The sequence below is a fragment of the Mycteria americana genome, chromosome 7 (assembly GCF_035582795.1).
Source record: "Mycteria americana isolate JAX WOST 10 ecotype Jacksonville Zoo and Gardens chromosome 7, USCA_MyAme_1.0, whole genome shotgun sequence".
NCBI lineage: Eukaryota > Metazoa > Chordata > Aves > Ciconiiformes > Ciconiidae > Mycteria > Mycteria americana.
In genome coordinates this window covers 19,845,319-19,863,825 of record NC_134371.1, presented here as the reverse complement: position 1 = coordinate 19,863,825, position 18,507 = coordinate 19,845,319, and the positions used below count along the sequence as shown (strand labels likewise).

Sequence of the window (18,507 nt, the reverse complement as noted above, 5' to 3'; positions counted from 1 at the left end):
AGCATTACAGGCATCACTTGGACTACACATGCAAGTGGCACAGATCCTGTCATGAATTATGCTCACAGAGGTGGAGCACTTAAGTTTCCTACTAGAGATAACACTGTCACTTGCTCTACTGAAATACAAGCCATGTGGTTTGCACAAAACAAATACAAGATGTGATGGTCTACGGAAGTGGCATTTTGTAGCATGCGATACTAATTAAAAAGTCTGAAAAAAATTAAGTACAATGTAAAACAAATTGCCAAGTTGCAAAAGAAACACTATCTATATTGCCAGTGATAATTAAAAAAATATTGCACATGCACTTTTAAAAAGAAAAGTTAATTTAGTGCTTATAAGCACTGTGCTCACTCAAGTCTGTGCTGACTCAGGAGAATGCAATCCCCAGTTTATCCGTGGAACAGGTTTTCCTCCAACAGCTGATTACCTCCTACTTGCTCAAAACTCTCTCTGGCCTCTCCAGCAGCAGCAAAAACAAAGCTGTCAGTTGTCCTGCCAGCCAGCTTTAGCATGTAATAATGTTTTTAAAATAGTAACAACTTAGAATATTAACAGCATACACCTTAATAAACAGGATGAGGCATAGAAATCGCGATCCAGCTCTGCTGAGGCGGCAGCTGGATCGCATTTGGCGGGAGGGAGCAGACGCAGCGAGCACCAGCGAGCTCAGGACGAGGGGCTGAACTTTGCCCCATTTACTGCGCTCACGTACCGCAGCTTCGGGAGAGGGACCGGAACAAAACGGCCCCGGAGCTCACAGTCAACAAGGTATTTTCTTCATATTTAACACTTGCAAGTGACACGTTTCCAGCTTAGGGTCCAAACCAGTGCAGTAGGTAGCACCAAAAGGAGTATTTTTGTTCTGCCTCTCAGCGAGCCACGTTAGTCCTTCATTAAAACATATCCATGAAGCAGAAGCAAAGCCAGGCAGCAAATAAACCTCATTTAACAGCTTTCCTATGCTTCCTATGGTGTTTGTGACACTACAGTTCTTGACTTGAGACATTTAAGTGTCTAACTCCACCACAACAAAATATATCTAAAAGTAAATATTTGATGGTTTCTAAACAACAAAAAAAAGTTAAATGGTTGATCTAGAAATATTTTTAAATTAACTCAGAAAGGCAAGAAATGGGACCACAGCTGAAGTGAAAGAAAAAGGAAAGCTGCATAGAAAACTAAGTCTCCAGTAATTCCCAGCCTTAAATTGCCCCACACAAGTGTAACGCTTAGATTCCCTGTTAGTTCCTCTAAAATGGTTTATCAGACTGATACAGGCTAGGAAAGCTGACGTGTACCCTCCAGCCCCTCAGGTCACCTACTCACAGGATACGAAATACCCTTCTACTGCTTCTCAGAACACTCTGAAATATTTTTCCATCATTTACGTGACCTCATCCTTAAGGACACTTTTGAAAACAACGTTCGGTGCCTTCTGACTCACAGCCAGTGGTTTCACTGGCAGCCAAACATGTGCACTCCAAAACACTCTCTACAATCTAAATTGCAAATACAGTACAAGTATATCAAGTTCCCTTTACAGTTTATGGCTTCATATGTGAGGGGAAAAACCACTCGAAAATAAACAGAATCACAGCTATACCCTACCTTATGGAAAGGACTTCAGTTATAGAAGGACTGTGAATGTTTTGTCCAAAAAGATAGCCCAACTGTCTATTTCTGCTGCAATAAAGCTAAGCAAACAGCTTTCAGCAAGAAACAGAGGGGATCTTTTACTGGCAGTGGGTAAAAAAAGCTGTAAAAATTCAAAGTAAAAGGAAACACAGAGGGGAGGAAAAAACCCCGAAACCTTTTTATCCCCTGAAGTACAAGATGGAATTAAAAAAATCTTCTGTTTCAGGGTGATGGGTTTGGCATCAAAATTCGTAATTACCCTCGTATCTCCTCTCTCCCTTTTGCCTTTCTGAAATTCTAAGCTAATTTCAGAGCTTTCTGAACTTCTTCCCCAAGGCAAAGACATGAAGCAAACTTCCACTGGAAAACTACCCTGTCTCTTCTGCGTGGCAGAGCACAGCTGTGGAAGGAAAGGGTGTGCTCGCTTTGAAGTCTCATTATTAGCACTTGTATCTGTTAAATATAGCTCTCCCTCCAGCACGGCTCGAGTGATTGCGCTGTGCATTTCGATGCCTTTTGCTTGTCTGTACCAGTTGTCTGGCTGGTGCTCTCTCTCAGGTGCCCCCAAAAGAGGAATCTTCCCAAGCTATCTGGTTTCATCATCCCTGAAATCACCGAAGATTTAAATTTAGATGACTGGGGTCATAAAATTAAAGAGCTAGAAACTTTCCTCCCTCTTCAAAATGCTACAGTTCCAGGTTGTTTTAGGGGGAGCGACCACAGCTGTCTCAGCTCCACTGCACTGAGAAGAAGCTGCATGTGTAGCTCACACAAGTTATATGGAGCTCACTACACAAGCCATGTAACGATTGCAGGGAGGGAAAAAAGACAGATCATCTGTCATTTGCTTTTTAACAAAATATCACTTGATGTTAAAAAGGATCCAATTCTTATTAAATAATGAAAGGTGTGCTTTTTAAGAAGACTGCTGTTACTCTTAAATACCAATCAGCAAGTAGAGACAGCAAGACAGATTACAGTGCAATGAAAGCAATCACACGTGCGATTCAAAGTTAAATACAAAGGAAAGGAAGCTGGTATATACATCATATTCCTGGTTACAACTTTTATGATGCAGGCTTGAAAAAAATCCTAGTGCCAGCACTTCTGGACAAGTTTCGGCAGAAACAGCTGCCAGGACGGAGGAGGGGGAGAAAGCTTGACAACTCGAGTTCTGTGAACAAGGTGAGGCTTATTGATTTGGGGTTCATGAAGACTTTGAATCTCGGCAGTGCCAGAATGTTACATATTTGGACAACGCCCAGCCAGTGCTGTACAGGAACTGAAGTGATAACCAGTGATAATGATTATTCATATTGTTTACACTGCAACAGCATACAGGAGCCTCAGTCACAGTTGAAGGCCTCACTTTACTGGCCGCTGAACAAACAAAATAAAACGACAGTCCCTGCCCCAGCAGACCTATAGGGAAAGAAAAAAGAGACAAGATACATCAGAGCACAGGGAAATAACAGCGTAATATTTCTCAACATGTCAGGAGCCGCATATACAAGTTACCAAAGGCCACAGCCGAGCTATTTCTCATTAATTAATGAACATAAAGCTGCAATTGCGTAACTACTCAACATCCTTCCTACATCCACATCAGAGAACTTCCATCTGAACAGCGAGGCTTCTTACCTTTAACTATGCTTAGCAGACTAGTGCAGGACACGCAACATTAAAAGAGAGTGCTTGGAGTTGGGCTTGGGTGTTTTCATTCCCCCACTTCTCTTTAAAGTGACCATCAGCTAAAGCTTTAGAAATACATCCTCACTATTACAATGCACCAGATTAGCATTTGTATGGTCAGATGATGAGCAATGGGTTACAGTAGCATGGCTTCTATTAATTCCTTCACGGCCAGAGGCCTTATGTGATGTGGTTATTGCTTCCAAACTCAGCCCACTGAGCCCATTACAGAGGTCACCCATCAGGTATCCCATGCATTAATTTCTAGATTTCTCCTTTTTAAGTAAAAAATTTCATTAACTAATTTTGGTCTTTGGGATCTGCTCTTTATTTGGCATTTCCTGAAAAGATCCAGAAGGTTTTTCTTTTAAGTTCATTATTTTTTCCCCTCCTCTATCTTTCTAGTCCTGAAACATGAGGAAAAATCTTTATTTCTCCTTCTTTGAAAGAATGCCTTGAGTTTTAATCATTTAATCCTGGTTACAAAAACAATTAAGCATACATCTGTTCCTAACTCTCAAATAAGTAGTAAGATGGTAAAAATTACAAATTAAAATACTTGCTTGTAGAGCTGAGAAAAACAACCTAGAATCTGCCTTGTGGCACAAAAAATTGTCCCCCTCCTAGTGCTTAACAGCAAAGTAAATTACTGATTTATTCCCTGCATGTTAAAGTCATACCTTGGGCAAGGTAAACTACCAGTTCATCTGTTGTTGATAATGACAGGCTTACAGAGTAAGCCTCAAACATTGTATTTGTTCTACTAGCTAACTGTTACAGAGAGTTTAGTGTGACACATTTCCCAAGGAGCAAGACATTGTATGCTTCCACAAGCACCAAGAGAGAAGACAGATACCCTCTCAGGATAGCTATTCAAGGGAAAACAAACCAAAACAACAACAACCCCCCCATCTCGCTACATAATTCAGCACAATCACTCCCATTTCTATTAATAACCGGAATTCTTCTTAAAAAAAACCCACAAAACTCTGCATAGCTGAAAGACAGAAAAATCACTAGAGTCATTAACACTCCTAAGCAGAAATTCAGGTTTCTAACAAGAGGTGCCCAGGACCATTTTGGTACCCCTGACCTAGCAGGTATGAGACTGGACCATGTAAGGAGATGCATACCTTTCTGGAGCAGGGGCTGAAAGCTAAACAGGAAGCCCGGAAGCTTCTAAAAAATGCACTAGACTAACCATAAAGGATGATATTTGGCTGCTTAACATCAAATGGGTTTACACAAAAACAAAACAAAAGAACCTTTGTGCATAAGGCTCACTTCCAGCCATTAGACTTAGAAAGTTTCTGTGATCCTAACGCAGGAAAAGACCAAGCCCCTTCTGCTTCACACCACCAGTATAATGCCTCAAGGCACAGTTACTGTCCTGCCCCAACGAAATAAGCACTCTGAAAAATGAATGAAAATGTTTCAAGGAGAAGATGATCGTGGTTTCGTGTCTACTGTCCTGTTGCTGTAAGCATTCCCACCTACTTTACATAGCCCCACCGCACACAGCATCCCCTCCTTTGCCCAGGCACAAGGGACTGCGTAGCAGCATGATGAATTGAACCTGAATTAAAAATTGATTTCTCCCCTCCCCAAGCCATGTTACTTTTAGCCTGAATGAGGTCCCTGATGTAGCTGCCCGCTCAGCTACAGGAATGCTTGTATTTGGACGAAGGAGGTGGCAGCATGGGAGCGGCGTAAGAACGCTTCTTCAAATTGACAGTCTAAAAAGTAGCAGTGAAAGGATGGTGTACAAGCATGCCCAAAGCCTCACACAGGTATTCATGTACCAGTCCCATCCATGCTCTGAACTGACAGGGCACAAACTCTCCCTTGTCCAGAGGCTGTTCGGAGGCACGTCTGTAACCGCACCTGCTCCAGTAACCCTTTCCTCTTCCTGGGAAAGAGGAGGTCCAAATCAGACAGCATGTTCAGCTCAGCAGCCTGATTCAACACAGGAATATAATGTCATACACTGTGATCAAAACCGTAAAGGGCTTATGGGGGAGGGGGGGAAATCTGGTTTAGTCAGATGGAACTTGAGCTGATGACTGAATCTTGAATAGCCGTTCATACCTGCGGTCCACATAAGTAAACAAAGTCACTGAACTTACCCTGGTTAAAATTATGTCCAGTTGTAAAAAAAAAACAAAAAAACAAAACAAAAAAACCAAACACAAAAACACCACGCACCCTGATGTGCTATGAAATGTCTCTGTGTCTTCCCCAAAGGTCTAAATGAATCTTTCACTTTATGCCATTGTCTCCTTTTGCCCAGACCAGTCACTATTATGCATGATATTAAAACACTTGTATTAAAATGCTAACTTTCTTATTTCACACTTTTTGTTTCTCTGTGCAAGTTTGTACATAGGCCAGCCTTTAACATCGTAGCATTTTTTTCTTGCTTAATCAAAGCCTTGTGTGTGAGGACACTGACGCACAATAACTTGGTATTATTCAGCCAAATCAGAACACCCTATGTTCAACAAACAGAAGTATAAAACAGATTTTACAAATCTATGACATACACATCAGAAATATTTCACAAGTGATTTTCATTTCAAATCTTTGATTACCCTTTTTCTCTGGAAAACAATGCTCTTGGGCAGATTGGCTTACACATCACAAAGCACACAACTCTCACTCCAATGCACACATACATTTCTACAGGAAAGAAAAAACTAGAGAAAATAACAGTTCAATAGCATTCACTATCAGCTTTTAAATACTGATAAAGAACCCTTGGAAAAGAGCATTTCTGAACATACAGCAGGACTACAGCACTACAAACCCTACCTACTTCCCTCTACTCTGTCTATACTACTGAGGAAACTCCGCTCCAGTGAAGTCAATGGACATTTTGTTACCAATTTTTAAATTATAAAATACCTCCAACACATTACCTGCAAACACATTAGCAAAGTCATCTCTTCCTGCTGCCTTCAGGATAATGGTACAAAGGACTATGTGGCTTAAAAATTTAACTGTGGTACAGAGAAATAAAAACTAAGCCTATTTTTCTACAGCACTGCAATTCAAACTGCAAACAGATCCAAAGCCATATGCGGAAACAAGGAAGAAACCCTGGAGAGATGTGTCTCAAGCAGAAGGTGAAGCTGCTTCAAATGCCAAATGGCTGGGCGGCCTTTGGAAAGGAGATGCCACCACACAGCATAGGTGAACTGAGCTTGCACGGAACATCTGAAACTATACGTTGAATGTTTTGGTCCAGCTTTTCTTATTTCTGGTTTCCATACCATTGCTAATAATAAACTGCCAGATGGCAACTGAAAAGAGTGCGTTGTGTGACCTTCAGCTGCTGAACCAGAATGAACTTGGGGGAATCCTGTCACTGACAGACAAACACATCCACTAGACGATGCCAAATATTTGCACTGCCAGAGGTACTTAAGGTGGAAGAAAACCACTCATCCATCTGGATCGTTGGATTTCCATGAGTCTATGAAGAGGAGGAACATAACCTCAGCACAGTTAGCCAAGCTCATACAACACGACATTTAAGGTTCTTTTTCCAAAGAAGTAAGAAACCTGTGTCTGTGTTCTCTTCCATGTTTATTTGGAAACACCCAAGACATACCTTTATATTAAAAAAAAAGGGGGAAAGAACTAAACTTCCCTCACTTCCTTGCTCAGAAAATACTCATTGTTTGGATGAGCCACTAAATTAACTTCAGCTGTAGAGAAAATGACTCATTAAACAGAACAATCAAAAATTTCACTGGAGAGAGGGGGAGGAGGTAAGGAGGAACTTTAACCTTCCCCCTCTCCTGCCAAATGAATGACACTGTAGTTTGAAAAAACAAACAGAATGCAATAACACTTTGTAATAAATAAGGCTTAAAACAGAAAGCTACAGAAAATTGAGGCAAAGAAAAAAAATTGCCAAGCTACAGATGACTGCAATAGCTCTTGGAGCATTTTAATCCTCCAACTGTACTCAAATACATCTGGAAACGTTGCACGGAGCAGCAGAAAGGCAGAGCTATCTTTAAGAGGTTACTTCCCAACATAGATCATAATGTTCAAAGTTCAACAAATAGTTAAAAGCAAGTTTTGTTTTTACAATCATGCATCTGCCAGACAACATACATTCAGTTTTGTATCACAGCACAGTGGACAATATGCAGAAGACTTTTTAATAAAAGAACAAAAATTTTCTTCCCCAGACTCATCTGAGTTGCTATGAGATCAGTAGGAAATGTTTCAGGGAGACTGATGTGTCCTATTGTAGTCAGTTACTTATTGAATCCTCCTATAATCACTAAATTTGAACGAGAACTGGGGGCAGAAAGGTGGGAACCCTGCCTGTTTCTCATATGACATCTTGAGTAACTATATCAGAAGGTCTGAAAGACAGCTGTCTGAAGCCATTACATATATTTTTCATTTTCACCTGAAAATGTTTTCCACATACATATGACCTTATCTAAACTGGAAAGGCTAATTTGTCAGTGTGGATTTTGGTTTTGGTGGTAAAGGTTTGTTTGAGAAGATGACTAACACAGACAGCTAAACTAGTATGAATACTAAAGCAGCAGATGCAGGTTTGCCAGTAAGAGATGCCTTTTCTCAGATACAGCTTACAATTTTTCACCTGAACCAAAACAAACCATAATGGAGAAGTGGTTTTTTCAACAGCATAAATACACCTACACTGCATTCACACTTAAAACTAGTACCTCCAGGGCGAGTGAAGAAGCAAATCCATTTCAATAAAACCTCTCTGATTCTAACCCAGCACACCTGTGAAGGCTTCTGGGGCTGAGGGACTGCTGGTACAACTCGTTCTGGCCAACTCGCGGCTGGTCAGGCTCATACCTCACTAAAAGCACAGTTTCACAGCAACTGTGCAGGCAGGCAATTTCAAACACAGTTTTTGCAGTTGGCAAAAAGGAGAACCCAGGCCAGAAGCAGCAGTAGTGTAGGCCAAGACAATGGTGCTTTCAAGGACAGTATAAGGCACTGATCACATAAAGTGTTCTACTTGAAGTTTTAAATAACCCAAGTCCAGATTGGGGCAAAAAAGAAGTTTAAATGCTGCCTGAAAGAATGTTGCAGATGACGTTTCACAGTTGGTTTTAACCAAACTGGGAGCAAGCTGCTGCCTAGAGAAATGGTCCAGCATTCCCTCCTAAATAGATTTCCAAGTGCTCCCCTGCACCACCACCTGTGAGCAACCACAGGTGATGCCAAAACCAACTCTCCAGAGGAATACGTGGTCAAGCAGACAGCAACCACAGGGTGGCCTTCAATTACTTTAAGCTGATGGCAAAGCTGTGCCCTGCATTCTGCTTCTAAAGTGGAATGACTACCTGTACTTATCACAGCTCTTCCTGGCCTTAAATCTGTCATACGTACCTGCATGAACTGAGCCTAAAGACTCAGAACAGAGAAAGTCGTAACAATGGTAGAAGTCGCAAATATGACTATAGGATATGCAGATAAAGCCAGCGGCGTGAAAACAGACTCTAGATAGTGATTTGTATCACTCCTGACTTCACAAAAACAAAACAAAAACCTTCAAAAAGTTACAGTGAAGATCAGTAAGGAGCTACTATAAGAGTGTATCAGTTAAAAACACAAACAGGTTGCAAAGCTCTAGAAACAACAGGAGTCCTATAACTCAAAGGCTATCATTAAGTATCTTGTAGTCCTGTTTATTCTAAGCATATAGGAGTCCTGCTAATAGTCTTTTGCTTTTACCTGTTCCTTCAACCTAAATGCAAATGCTGAAATGTGACCCAAATCCATAAAGTACAATTAACATCACAGGAGTTATTTGATAAAGGAATAAAAGCTGATGAGCTACTCTAACAAACATAGAAGTAAACAAGCTTCAAATCAAGACAGATCAAACATCTCACCAATCTTCAGGAGAAGAATTTTTGGAAAAGATGAAATACCCAAGGTAGGAGATAAATTAGACATCAAATTACAAATCATTTTGTAGCATTTTAGAACTAACTCATCACTACAGCTAATTAAAATTAATGGGGACTTGCTATTAATTCAAACAGAACAGTGTAGTAACAGCACACGGAAAAAAAGAAAAAAAAATTGAAGCAACACAGTCCAAAATGAGGCATGTTGCCCTAGTCCCATTGACTTCAAGTAGGTACAGCAATTTACATCAGCTGAAGATTCTCCCCCCTTCCCTGCCAAGATGAGAAATACTTCATAGCATACTCATGCAGGAGGATCATCATTCAAACCTTCCTCCAAAATATGTTTACACAAATGTGACCAACATCTTACACCATTTTTTTCCTCTAACAATTCTTGGCACATCAATGCTTTCCACTCCTGCAATCCCACAATGTTATCAGCATAAGTAACTTCATTCATACCCATGTTTAAAGTTTTATAACCGCCTATCAAGCTAAAAGATCATGAATCATTCAAGCCGTTAAAGCCCAATTACATCAACTGAAATCTGAGCTTCCCACCATTATTCCAATTTCTTCTTCTGCTCACTCAGCCCCTCTACCCCTTCCTACAACTTTACCTTCTCTAACCTTGTGAAACTTCTCTTACAGAAGACCCACTCACTAACTGGCCAGCCAATTTACAAAGCCTGCCTGTCACTCTTACCTTTCAATACATGTAACCACCATTTCTCTGTACTTGTGGTTTTGTCTTCTCCTCTCACCCTCCCAACCTCCTACCATTTCATGTATTGTCTGCTGCTCCTCCTCTCGATCAGATGAGGTCCTGTAACCAGGTCTTTTCTGTGCCTACACTTTATTTCTGCACAATCATATCAGTTCAAATATATTTAATTATCATGTATATACTGACACTTGGCTTCACAGCGGATTAATTCAAATTAAAGTGATTAAAATAATCAAATTTAGATTAGCAAATGAGGAAACATCTTTTTATGATCTTAATGGTCATTCTCAAAGAGCGATAACCACTAAATCATGCCGACCTGCAATATAACCTTTTAATTTAGCATTTGGTATAGTCCCTAGTTAGACAATACTGTTAGTGTATGTTTATGCAGATTCTTGACTTAAAATTAATGACCAATACAGGTCACTATTTACTAGCTGGTTAAATTTTATATTTATGACTTTTCAAGCTGTGTTGGAATGAAAACCAGGATGAAACTGTAAAATAGTATGCACTGTATTTAGTTATCAGTTAACTAAAAACTAACAAAATATCCTGAACACATAAGGAAGTTGCTTAACAAAATAAACGTTGCATTTAGAGACAATTCCTTTTTTTTAAAGCCTCCTCTTTATTTAGTAGGTGAAATTGAGTGGGTTTGACTACTACGGACTTCAAAATTTCAGATTTAGTAGAGTTCATTACTTTTTTTTTAAACTAAAAAACTTTAGAAAGGAAATCCATTTTCCTATCTTTTCAGTTTCAGTTGATCTCACTCAATGTTGAATAAACTACTCATGTAATTAGGCTAGTCATATCCCAAAATGAAAATAAATTTCTCTAGATATCTACTGAAGCAGCTGCTGTTCTCAAAAATAAGTTTTTAGCAGTTCAAACCCCAATTCTGGATACTTCACCAATCATGTTCACTAGAGCAATGGTTTTATTTCCTCTAAACACTTGATACTTATGTTGATTGAAAGGCCTGTCTTAATTTAGTTAATATTAGTCTATTACAGCACATTTAGTCCTGAATATAGGTTTATTTTTGAGAAAGCATTACAAAAATTACTTCAACCTGAAGCACCCCACTCTCTCAACCTCAGCTTGCCTTCTCCAGGGATGTGTTACCACCACCCTCAGGGTCAAAACAGAATTTAAAAGAATTGTAAATATTTGCTCTCTTCCTGGGAAAGCACTACATAGAGAGGGGAAAAGAGGGGATGTGCATATGGGGAATTGCATCAGTGTAATTAGAGTTTTATCAAGCTGGTAAATGTCTGTGTAGGCAATCCCTTTGCTCCAAAGGGTATTTCCGAATCAAAAATATGCACCCCATTTTCCAGAGCCTTCCTACTGAAGGAACATCTCACCACCACCGCCCAATTAGATCAAATTGGGTGGCTGGCTGTTTTTGTTTTGTGCATGATAATACAAAGACTCTCCAAGTTCCTGCTCAACAAAGACTTGTGTGAAACAGGCTTTGAAGACACAATAACATTCCTCTTGCGAGTTTCAAGCCCGGAGGCTGAAAGCACCAAGTAACTATTCATTCTTCCATCTTGAGACACATTCCTAACCTAGTTCAAAGGCCTGAAAAAACATGCCCTAGCTACATGCCTGCACACCTTCAGAAGGGCTTTTCCCTTGTATCAGAGCTTGCTAGGGAAAGAAGTTTCATACAGAAAAGAATTAAATGTATTTGAGAGTTTTGTTTCATTTTTAAGAATCTTTAAACTGTTTAAAGTATTCAAGACTGTCTTGTATATAAATTGATCAGCTATGTTAATCCATTTAAGAATAAAGTTTCACCATTTACCTGTTTAAACTACAGTGTTCACACACGGTGCACTGATGCTAGCAGATACCAGTTCTTTTAACTTCTGCTCCCAAGAAGCAGCCGTGGGAGGAAGGAGTGCACACAGCAGTTGTAAAAGGAAGAGGGATAATTTGGAGCTGCTTGGTTTCCATCACTGCTCTTCTATTTAGTTTCATCTGCCTCTGTTTTCATCTCAAACTGGTAAGATAAATGTAAATCACACATGGCTATCCACCCATATCAAGATATCCAAGGAATTCAAGAACATTCTGCATCATGTTCACCAGATGATGATAAAGTCAACAAAATACAAGATTATTTCCAAAATACTGACACTAGAACAAATATTAACTTTCAATGAGAAAAATATTTACAGTTTTCAACCTACAGGTTCCTAAACAAACTAAATGCCTCTTTATACATTTTATTTTGCTGTTTCTCAGAAATCTGAATGCCATTATGCGCAAAATGAGGAAATACAAACAGTTACTAAATAATACGTCAGCCTAACTATAGTTGCCATTTACTTGTATGGAATCAGCACAGAGAAAACAGTGGGAGCACGCAGACGAGAGTAAAGGCAGCTGAGGTGAGACCACCCTTTTCAGTAAAGCAAGCTGTTTAAATCTGCCCAAACGCCTCGCAGGACCACACCCTAGATGTGCCAGCCAGCCTGCTTTTTGAGATTCCTGAACAGTAGATACAGTAGATACCAAGTTCCCTTTGTTTGTAACCGTTCTCAGTACACCTAAGCTCTAGAAATGCTAGGGTTTCCTTACCAGTATTTCGTTTTATGTATGTGATCAAGCAATTAACTATTTAGTACTTGTGCACTTCCCTTTGTTTTTCAAAGGGCAACATTATTTTTCTACAGTTTAGTTGCCACTAGTTAAAAAAAAAAAAACAAGCAACTTTGTTCTGCAATACAGAAAATCAAAAGTGGATCAAGTGCCAAAAATACCATTACACAGGAAAGCATGAAGGGATGGTATACTGTGCCTGTGCTTTGCAAGCAAAGAAGTCAAAAAGAGAAATGGGGTAAATGTAGCAGGTTAGAGAGGGGCAATTTTTTCACTTTTAACAAAGCAGTTCCTACCTGTCCAGAATATATTTTCATCCTCCTAAGGATTTCACTTAGTCACTTTCATTTTCACCAGATGGAAATGGTTCAGTTTGAATTTACCATCACTGCAAAAAGGTAAGTATTGCTCATTTTTCCCTTCGCACAGCCATCCTACAGATCTTTGTTCCCACCAAAACAAGCAATACATTACCTTACTGACATCTACGAGTCATTTCAAATCCTCTGGGCAAGCTGTCCTACCTCTTTCAAGGACTATGCAGCTGGGCTACCTGCTGTTGGTCACTTCCATGAAATACAAGTGTACTATGAAAGGAAAATCCTCACGGATATATTCCACAGTAGGGAAAAAAAAAAAAGTAAGAGAACATCATCTTAGCCTCAACTGACTAAACAACTTGTTAGTTTATTTCCTTACTATTCCATAACATTCTGCTACATAAATGCAAGGTTCTGCACCTGGGTTCGAGCAACCCCTGGTATCAATACAGGCCGGGGAAAGAAGGGATTCAGAGCAGCCCTGTGGAGAAGGACTTGGGGGATGAAAAGCTGGACATGAGCTGGCAATGTGCGCTTGCAGCCCAGAAAGCCAACCATATCCTGGGCTGCATCAAAAGAAGCGTGGCCAGCAGGTCAAAGGAGGTGATTCTGCCGCTCTACTCCACTCTGGTGAGACCCCACTGGAGCACTGCATCCAGCTCTGGAGCCCTCAGCACAGGAAAGACTTGGACCTGCTGGAGCGGGTCCAGAGGAGGGCCACAAAAATGATCAGAGGGCTGGAACACCTCTCCTATGAAGAAAGGCTGAGAGAGTTGGAGTTGTTCAGCCTGGAGAAGAGAAGGCTCCGGGAACACCTTATTGCTGCCTTTCAATACTTAAAGGGGGCTTATAAGAAAGATGGGGACAGACTTTTTAGGAGGGCCTGTTGTGATAGGACAAGGGGAATGGTTTTAAACTAAAAGAGGGTAGATTTAGACTAGATATAAGGAAGACATTTTTTACAATGAGGGTGGTGACAGACTGCAACAGGTTGCCCAGAGAGGTGGTAGATGCCCCATCCCTGGAAATATTCAAGGTCAGGTTGGAGAGGGCTCTGAGCAACCTGATCTAGTTGACGAGATCTCCCTGCTCATTGCGGCGGCAGGGGGGATGGGGGTGGGGGGGTGGCCTAGATGACCTTTAAAGGCCCCTTCCAACCCAAACTATTCTATGATTCTGTGATTTTGCTATTTTGAAGTAACAAATAATTCAGAATTTGTGATCAGGAATTATGGGAGAGGAATCAGTAATTATGACAGCACAAACTTTTCTGAGGAAATGAAAATTAATCCCATCTTTCAGAGATCGTTCAGCCAATATCTCCATCATTTACCTACAGTGCCTGCAAGAGTCAGAAATGGAACAGCAGGCATCAATTCAGCAGAAGTGCCCAAACTTTATTTCTCTGGGTATCACCATTAGAGAACGAGTACCATGAAAATGCACATTGTACCATGCCAGGGCAGGCAGCAGACATTACCAGCCTTATGTCATGGCAGGTGCAGGCACAGCAAAAGACGCTCTGTTGCGCCTGTATCTTCTCCAGGAAAAAGAAGGGTTTTTTTTTTTCCCTTTTTTAATATCAGTATGAAGACTCTTGCATACCATATGCATCACTGCTGACACTGACTCCCAAACACCTTGTCCATCAATTGCACAGAACTGGGAAGTTACTGGAAGACCATAGTCTCCTTGCACTAGTAATTTTCAAGGTACTTCAGCAAAATGACTGAACGCTACTTATGCTTGGGCACCAGCACTCCCCTGGTGTGCAGAGCATACAGAGGGCTTTCAAGCTCCCAGTTTGTCTCTGAAGCCAAGATGTCTCCCCTGTCTCCCCTGTCTCCCATCCAGTGTTTTAATCTAAAAGATTCCCTCACTCATACACATCAGCTGTCGCTCTAGATGTCTTTTTGCATCTCTCGGACACAGCGCGGGGCACGGGAAGCTTGAGTCAGAACTGAAGCAAGCCAGTCACAGCTTCAGCCACAGCGTTTTGAGCTCCCCACCTGCCTTCCACTCCTCTACGGTCACTTAAAAACTGATAAACAGCGAGACCCCAGATGAGATATGCCGTAAGAGGAGCAATGAACTCAATCTTCTACCTCCATCTACACTTTCTGAGGTTCTTTGATTCTCTTGACCGAGACGTGTCTTCTCCACAACTCCGGGTACAGTGTTTAAACATGGATGTTACTAGTGAGGTAAAGACATCCAGGATCTTGTGAGGAGAATGAAGGGCAGCTTTGGGTTAGGTTTGTTTTGGTTTTTTTTTTAAAGTCTACAATTCAGTGAAGTAAGAGCAGAAGGAACCCATACAATCACTGGCTTAGTCTCCTCCACTCCATGTGTTTGAGGTTTTTACTCCTTCAGGGAACTGTTCCATTGAAGAAAAGCTCCCATTCACAGACTCGTTACATATTTTATTGACTGGCAAAGCCAGCTTATGGAGTTCCTGCCCCATAGTTATGTCTTAACAAATATTTGCGCACCACACTGAAAGCCAGACTGCTGAAACTGGACAAGAACCAAGGCTGATAGATAATTCACATTTTTTCTATTCACACAGATTCTATATTTCAAAGAAAGCTTGTCCAATGCTTAGGTACCCTAGTGGGTTACAAATATCCAACCTACACAGACTGGGGGAAAAGAAAAAAAAAAAAAAAAACAACACCGTAAATTAAAATTGTAGATGGTCCCAGACTACTACCTTCCTGCACTTTATAACATGTATCATCAGACAGTTCAAATGTGCAAGTACACTTCAACAGCTCTACTAGCTGTAAAGTGTACAACGTAACTCCATTCTTCCTGAAGCGTATCTTATTTGAAAATTTAACAGGTCATTTCTTCCACATGCCAAAAAAATGGAATTTTACAACAGTTGACAAAATGTACACAGGCAAATCTTCTGTGATACACCACGGGAACAGTATGTTTCACCTTACAGCTCAGGTGGCTGACATCAGATCTTTTAACTAGACTCCCAAATTATTACAAACAGTTGAACACACACAAACTTTCACTGTCTCACCTACCTGATCAAAAACTACTCTGAAGAAAATACACTTTGCAATTACCCAAGGTTAAATCTCTAATAATAGTCTTCAGAGAACATGACCTAGATATGTCAAACATGATCAGAGAGATATATATCAAGACATCTTTTAGTTAGTTAAGAGTGCCAGGCTTATTTAAATCTCCTTTATCTGTTCACACCTTGGCTTTTGTTATATTTCCCATCATTTCTGTAAGCGGAGAGTAAAGCTGTTAAACTTGAGAATATTTTTTTTTAAGTCATCGACACCTCTCCTTTACTACCTCTATCTCCTGTATTCAGAATAATAATTATCACAATGACCATTTATCAAAAACCCAGAATGATGTAAAAATAGAACAATGCTATTCACTTTTATGAATAGGTACTCTAACATATCAGATTACATACAGATGACCAAAAGCCAGCTTTTAGCATTCTGACAAATTGGGAATTCAGATGTGTTTAATATTAATGTATTTGTGTTGCAGTTCTTACCACAAAATGAAAACCACAAGATCTCCTGTAACAAGCCACAATAAGTTTGCCATTTGACATTTTCTTTTACAAGATATTCCTTAAACTAAACAATTTTATGGGAATCTATACTTACTAATCCGTAAGTCAAATCATGAAACTAATGAACCTCATTTTCAATCGAATTTATAACTGTCCAAGTAGTAGAGTGTAAAGAACAAAACACTGCAGTTAAAAAAACCAGTGTGAATATAGTTCTCCTTTCATTATATGTATTTTATAAAAACAAGGTTTTTTAATGTTAAAATTCACTCATTCTTATTTATCTTAATTCAGATTCCTACCTGTGGTTTACTGCTGTGGTTGTGACAGGGATGCTAGAAGACAAAGAATTCAGGAAAGAAGAGCTGGAGGCAAATTCTGTTTACCTTACCATGCACATCATCCTGTAAGGTCAGCAGAATATCCAAATAATATTTAAAAAAAAATAAAATCAGTCTAATCACAAGTAAGGAATACATGCACTTTCTAAACAGACTGTCTATCCCCGTAATAAAGATCAAAAGAAAAATATAGAAGTAAAAACATGTTCAGAAAACTGCACTACCATGCAAAATGAGCGCCTCTAGAATAAACTCTCTGCATATATCCAGACTCTCCACATTTCTCTATACTCATCCTCAAACTTTCACGTACCACCATGCCAATTCCCTTCAGATCACAAACACCTTGCAATTCTCTCCACCCACGTGATCATACCACAGTTTCTCTGTGTCCCCTAAGTAATTTCTATGTGTCATTTCCACCTCCCTCCCATACTAGTTTCTACAACTATGCCCCAGCCTGTACCTCTAATTCACCATTATCTTATGTCAGCATCCCATAGTCTCTCTTCTAGCCACAGCATGGGTCCCGTGAACAGCATTTCCCCCCTTTTCCCTCCTATCCCTTAAGACTACTATATTTTATAACTCTGTCAATCAAATGCAATAATTAGTTTTCAATGAAACTTGACACAGAGGTTAAATCCAGTATCAAATTAGTTTTGGAAAAGAATATCTATTTCTCTTCCATATCACTGCACACCAAAATTTTTTTTTTTAAGTTTAAGTTCACTAGTGACTTTATTTGCACAATAATCAGTACTGAAGAGACCCACTTTCAGAGCTTCAATAAACTGGAAAAAAATACCCCACTTTCTTTACAAACAAGCTATTATACAGTTAGTGCAACTTGTTCAAAAGAATATTCAAGTATATTTTACTTTCAGTACTTGCATTCACGTATTTATAAAGTCATGAAAACTGTATAGTCCTAATGAATATGAAATTTCAGCTATTATAAAGCACTCCTGACACAACGCAACATTCTGAAAATATTGGTCAAATAACATTCCTACTCCACAGCTGCTTACTGCATTTTATTTAAGAGTTGTAATTCTCTATTTACGAGTGTTATCTAAGGAAACATATGACCTCTCCACAGTTGCTAGTTAAAAATGAGCATCATCCTTGCCCTGCAATGTCCTGTTTCATTTTCAAATTTAAACCACATTCAGAAACCAGTTTAAACATTGACTAAATACGAAACCTATGTGCTAAAAAAAGTCCAGATAGCACTTCATAATTGACCGATTGGTTTATAAATCATACAGTTCCAATTTTTAAGCCAGGAAAACAAAAAAGAAAAGTCCCAAGAAACTTGTCATTAAAATCAAGGTGGGGAAATAATCAATACTACAATTTAATGTAGCTAGATTAAAGGAACTGATCTACTGTCTAAATTACAAAAAAACACCCAACAAACCCTCAAAAAACCCCAAAACATTAATTATAAGCTTGTGGTCTTGTTAAACAGGAGAACTGCAAATACGCAAGTACGTGGAGACACAGGCTCAATTTTGCCAAATCATTAGGTATGGGGAAAAACTGATGTGTGCATACAGTAAGAAAAGCACTGTTTTATCTACAGTAATACCATAAAGCATGGAAAACTTTCATAACTTACTGGTATTTACCTTGGTGCTGACCCAAAACTACAAAAACTTCTGTTCTTTCAGTTCTGGAA

At 39.6% G+C, this 18,507-nt stretch overlaps 1 protein-coding gene across 2 annotated transcripts in view; it reads right to left on the bottom strand.

Moving 5' to 3' along the window:
• IRS1 (insulin receptor substrate 1) overlaps positions 1-18,507 on the bottom strand; it is a 55,983-nt gene that overhangs the window by 28,573 nt on the left and 8,903 nt on the right. The window contains exon 2 of one of the 2 annotated variants that reach the window (XM_075507322.1): positions 2,796-3,063. The exons of the other annotated variant lie outside the window; for it this stretch is intronic. The gene's annotated coding sequence lies outside the window, so the exon portion shown is untranslated. Of the gene's footprint in view, positions 1-2,795; positions 3,064-18,507 lie in introns of those variants that run through there. 2 annotated transcript variants of the gene reach the window in all.